Source organism: Pinus tabuliformis, chromosome 4_1, assembly GCF_031772625.1.
Source record: "Pinus tabuliformis cultivar Carrire ecotype Pingquan chromosome 4_1, CPIR1, whole genome shotgun sequence".
Taxonomy (NCBI): Eukaryota; Viridiplantae; Streptophyta; class Pinopsida; order Pinales; family Pinaceae; genus Pinus; species Pinus tabuliformis.
In genome coordinates, this window is record NC_142303.1 from 485,950,978 (window position 1) to 485,956,998 (window position 6,021).

The following is a 6,021-nucleotide window of genomic DNA, read 5'->3' on the forward strand; positions in this document are numbered from 1 at the left end:
TTGGAAAATAATGACTAACAATGCTTCTAGACTTTATCTTTTATTTTTACATTCATTAAGTCATGTGCGTATGCCACAGTGTAAGATAGAGCACATTTATGTGCAATTCCTAAGGAGCTTTTGTGTCTTGGGATCAACGAATAGGTTTTTGAGCCTTGGATCCGGAATTTCATTTTCTTTTGGACAGTTTGGATTCTAGCCTTGCAAGGGCTTTCTTTATAACACATTGATGGATATCGAAAGATCCAAACCAATGGTCATTTTCCTAATGCAACAAAATGAAATGTAAAAAATTGCCTCTTAAAGTGTAATGTCCGAAGATATTTTGATGACTAGAGTGCTTGCAGATTGCAGTTGGAGACCTGGAACAATCTCTCAAATGTTACAATGCAATATACAATCATCGTTCAGGTAGGAATTCCCATACCCAGAACATAAATGTCTCAAAGCACCAGAACATAAATACATATGAGGATCCGTGTCAACAAAAGACATAGTATGGATGCAACCATCAGTGAATCTATGTTTACAATAATGAATATTTAATAACTCCATGTAGCTTGGATGGATGAAACTAGATCCAGGGTTTTGATCTCCATCTATCGATCTGTAGTGTGAATCTAACCATGCAAGTGAATGTCTCGTAGTTGAAGATGGTAGAAACCACTTGATTACTAGTCAATGATGTGAACTATTAACAAGCATGAGAGAAACCATCAATAATGAAAACAACTCTCCAGGTACTTCCAGTACAATCTATGAAGTGCAAATAGATGTCTTGGAGATAAAATCATTTGATCGAAGGTCAATGATGAGAACTTGTCATCGAAGGTGAGAAACCTACCATTAAGGCATGCAAGCTCCAAGGTACTGAAGGTTTCTAGATCAATTTATTAGATAGTGATTTGAGGTTGATAGAAAGTGCACTCGTTGCAGGAGGACCAATGACACGAAAATTATGTAAAGTTTTGAAGAATAGAAGTTTGGAGTAATCTAGGACTGTCTCATGGATGGTCGACGTGATTGAAGATTATCAATGGAAAAGTAATTTGAATTGAGTTTGGACTTCTCTTGAACATATTGGCGACACGAAATTCTTAATTTCCACCATTTGAATCAAAATAAAATACCCAAAAACCAACTGAAGACTTTCAATAAGGTATGGTCAGTTAGGAGACAAATGGATTTCCCAACCCAGACACAAAAAGTGATGGAGTGTCATGTTCAAGAGCAACATACTACCTTTTATAAAACAAAAACAAAGACTCTCTCTCACTTTCCCCCACCATTACTGGTAAGTACCTCTTTGTTTTTTACAAGCTTGAGGAGGATAACATATGCTTGTTGTTGGGCAGCGGATTCCCCCATGGTATGTTTTTGGGGCTTGAAGCCTGAATTTTGGTCAAAGTGTAATGTAAAGACCCCACAAAATGTCGGTGCAGAGTGCAAGAGTCTAGGGTTGTCCGCCCTAAGATAATGTAATTCAATGTATGGTATGTCGCCCTACCCATGGTCCACAGACCATGGGGTTGTATAAATAGAGCGAGGCTCTAAGTGTAAAGTCAGTCTTAGTTTTGACAAGTAACAGATAGATGTGAAGGCATGGTTAGGAGATAGATGTGAATCTGAAGTGTATTGGGTCGTAGTAGTAGGTAAAGGCTCTGTAGCTGAGTGTGTAGAGGCCTAGTAGAGTCCGTAACTGAGTGCGCGAACCCCTGCAACTGAGTGCACAGGGTGGAGTCGGGTCTGTAATTGAACTTGAGTATTAATAAAGATAATATTGATTTAGAATATTTGCATTTGCTTGTAGATCTGTATATCTATGTTCTATTTATTCTTTATGCATTTATATTATTTTTAAGTACGCACACTAATCTGAAAGTTGAACAAGTAATAAGAATATTGGGACCGCACAAACTAAGTGAAGCACTAATATAATAGTAAGGATCGGATCGGATCGGAATAATATGAAGGTGCGCACGGGTTTCGAAGAATAGGAAGCTACGCGGAGCAGCGCAGTGCGCAGATTAGGATCGTGAACCTCCAGAACACTCATCAAGACATCCCTAGGGTATGAAAACCTGGTTTCAGCACCCTCCCATACTACTCTAGGTGAGACCTCAGTCTGCGCTCTGCGGATTGTTGCCGAAAGAGCCAGTAGTACCGGGATTTACTTGGCTAAACTCACTGCTGAACCTGGGCCAGGCCCCATGTAGCCAACACTTGTCCTATAAGCTCATCCTTCGGATGAGTCCTTCGAAGTATTTTTAATGAAGCATAGGAAGGAGTGGTTCAGTCTCGTCATGCTTAACAAGTCCTGCACTATTTATATTTTACGAGTCATGTGAAGGGGTAACTCAATGTCGTTTTCATGTTTAAATAGTTTGAAGTGACACAAAAAAACTTGTTCAATTCTTTCAACATAAAATTTTAACAAGCCCGAAGAAAGTGAATCTCAGTGTTTTTCTGTTTTAGGGAGTCGAGAGAAAAACATATGTAAACTCCACAGTGTCCTTTTTGTAAATTTAGTCCCTCAAGCTCAAAAAAGGGTAAAATAATGCAGGAGAGAACTCTATTGACCATGATTAGTCAATGTATACATTTTTTGTAAATAGTCTCGTTCAGTCTGGAAAAGGGGTAAAGTTATACTTAATAGACAAATGTTCAATTACTTTTACGAGTTCAAATAGTCAAGTACGCGATCACCTTTTCATGTTTCGGAAGTCTGAAAAAGGCATAAATAGAATTCTTGATTTTTCTTTTTTGTAAGTTTTTAACGAGTTCGAAAAACTGATAAAAATTTACTCATATCACTGACTTTCAATTTAATTAACGAGTAGGAAAAGACAAAAAGAACTCAAAATTTTCATGTATTTTTTATGAACGTGAAAATATAGCAAAAGAAGTTCCATATTTTCATGATTTTAAGGAGTCTTGAAAATAATAATCGAAATGGAGATGAGGTAGTTTTCATTTTATACAAGGTTGAAACAAATAAAAGCTATGCTTGAGAGTGGTTTCATTTTTACATAATCTTGAAATAGAGAAAATCTATGCTTGAGAGTGGCTTAATTTTTACACAAGCTTGAAACAAAGAAAAACTATGCTTGAGAGTGGTTTCATTTTTACACAAGCTTGAAACATAGAAAAACGATGCGTGAGAGTGGTTTCATTTTTACACAAGCTTGAAACAAAGAAAAACTATGCTTGAGAGCGGTTTCATTTTTACACAAGCTTTAAACAAAGAGGAAACTTTGCTTGAGATAAGTTTTATTGAGATTGAAACAAGAAAAGAACTATGCACATGGAACCTTGTTTCATTTTTTAATGACCTAAACACAAGAAAAATAACTATGCTCATGTAACCTTGTTTCATTTTTTAATGAGTTTGACACAGGAAAAGAACTATGCTCATAAGAATATATTTCGTTTTTTAATGAGGTTGACACAGTAAAAGAACCATCCTCTTCTACACTTGTTTCATTTTTAACAAGATTAACACAATAGAAGGTCCATCCTGACAAGTATTTGTTTCATTTTCTAATGAGGTTGACATAGTAAAAGAACCATCCTCATAACGACATTTTTTCATTTTTTAACGAGGTTGACACAATAAAAGAACTATCCTCATGGAACCTGTTTCATTTTTGAACAAGGCTGAAACAGTAAAAGAACCATCCTCATATTCAATTGGATCATTGCTTCCATTTGGATGAAACACATGAAAATGGATGTTTCCCAACCATAGCTTTGAAGAGATCTTCATCATAAGGAATAATATCTCTCTGGAAATAAGACATGTGAAGAGAATCAAAAGGGTTAAGAAACTCCATTTCAAATTCTCCCACTAGGTTCCCTATGTCAATTACCAGATCTAATTCATAAGAAATCGAGAAAATAGTGAGAGGCTTGCTTGCATCGAAAACTGAAGACATGGGAGTGGTTGCCACATAATTGACCCGTGGTGGGCTGGACACCACTTGTAGATAAGGAACATTTAGGGATGTCGAATGGCTCATAGTCGAATCAAGATCAACGAATGAAAGTTGGTCTATATTCAGAATGTTTCCATTGCGAGGAAAAGACATCACGCGAAATAATGTCGCTACGACAACTTTCATAGCATAGACATAGTATCGCCCAAGGAAAAAATTGAAATACAAGGGGACTTGGACTACCATAAGATCAATAGCAACAATTTTACCTTCCATAGTAATAGGTAACTTACGAAGGATCACTAAACAATCACTAATGGTTCTATTAAAAGCCAAAATATTGTGTAGAAGGCACAAGATGAGGGGAACCCAAATCTTGCCAAGAAGATGAGGATAAAATACTGACAAAAGCACCTTCATCGACATTTATGTGCCATACATTCTTACCATACACTTTCACAATGATTTGGAAAGGGTTGGAAGAAGGAAGACAACACTATGTCAATTTACTCCAATTAAAGGAAATAGTCTCATTACTTGGAGGTGAATCAATGGAAACAGGTGAAATTCCCCCATGTGTAGAAGAATTTGAAGTAACAAGAAGAACTAGAGTGGTATTAATTTCACTCTCTAAAGGGAGACAGGATCAACTGAGGATGGTATCGAGTTTACCACTTGATCAACCAATGTCTGGTCAACCTGAGTGATATGTGTTTCACTCTCCGATGGAAGAGTGGGATTTAATGTACTTGGAATTAGATCAATCACTTTGTCAACTGAAGGTAGGTTGAGAGAAAGTTTATGGTAATGAGTTGGAAGTTGTTGATGTGAAATAGTAAGTTTTTCCAAAAATTATGAGGCTTCGTCCATATGAGGAAAAATGTGATTATAATGAATCCCTTTGCATAACCAACAAGGAAACCTAACTTTACCCTTTTTCCCATGAACCTCACAATCACTGTTTGATGGATCAACAGTAGGTTGATAAGAATTTTTTGACCATATTACCAAGAACTTAGGAATACCAAGACAATCAATAAGGAATTGGTAACCCTTACAAATATTGCAAGGGTATCTGGGCTTGCGATGAATACTGGAAGCTTACTCAACATAACCATTATCTGTAGCCATGGTTGGTTGATTGACACCTTTCTTATTCTACTTCTTCTTCTTCCATTTCTTATTAGTATTAGTAACCATGTTACTATCATTATGACTTTTACCAAGGGAAGAAGAAGAAGGAGCATAGGACATGTTGGGTGAAGAAGGTGTAGGGTCAATAAGAGGCTTGTGATGTTGAGATGATGAACTTGGTTGAGGTGGAATAGTTTTTTTATTTGGGATCAAAGGAGTTGAAAACAACCACATTGGTAAACCTATCGTGAATCCAAGAAGTGGCAACGTAGCCATATAAGGAGGACCGACATTTGTAAAGACATGGATAGGACTGGGATTCCTATTAATAGGGGGTTCTTTATCGGTAAATTCCAACATTTATGCCATTAGATTCAACTTACATAAATTTACTATCAATATTAGCAATGGAAAATCGCAATCCAGACCTAAGGTATGAAAAAAAGTAAAAACAAACAATTAACACACTCAAAAAAATCTAGGGATTCAAACCATGGAAACAAGCTTTTCACAGTGAAATCACTAGTTGGTGATGAAATCGAACATCATGTAGATCAAAGTGAAAAGTGGCTATAGATAGAGCGGGTAGAACTAGTTATTCTCACAACCTTCTTAATGTACACTATTTGGTGCAAGTAAACTTAATTTATGCCATCTAGAATGAAGAATACCCATCGAAAGGGTCCAAGTGAGTCTAACCAACGTTTGTTCTAGGTACAACAAAGACTTCCCCTCCGTCGTCACCTTGGGTAATAGCCCTAAGATTATGGTATCAAATGTTACCATGTAAAACAATTTAACCAGAGAGGACAATCACAGATCCGATGTACACACACGGGTAGAGTAAGAAAGATCAATTGCCTCGAAAGTTTCTCAACATGGTTAATCTGAGGTTTACTTCCAAGTGACTCCCATGTACCTTTCGATGCCACTTTCAGTATGTGTAAATCAC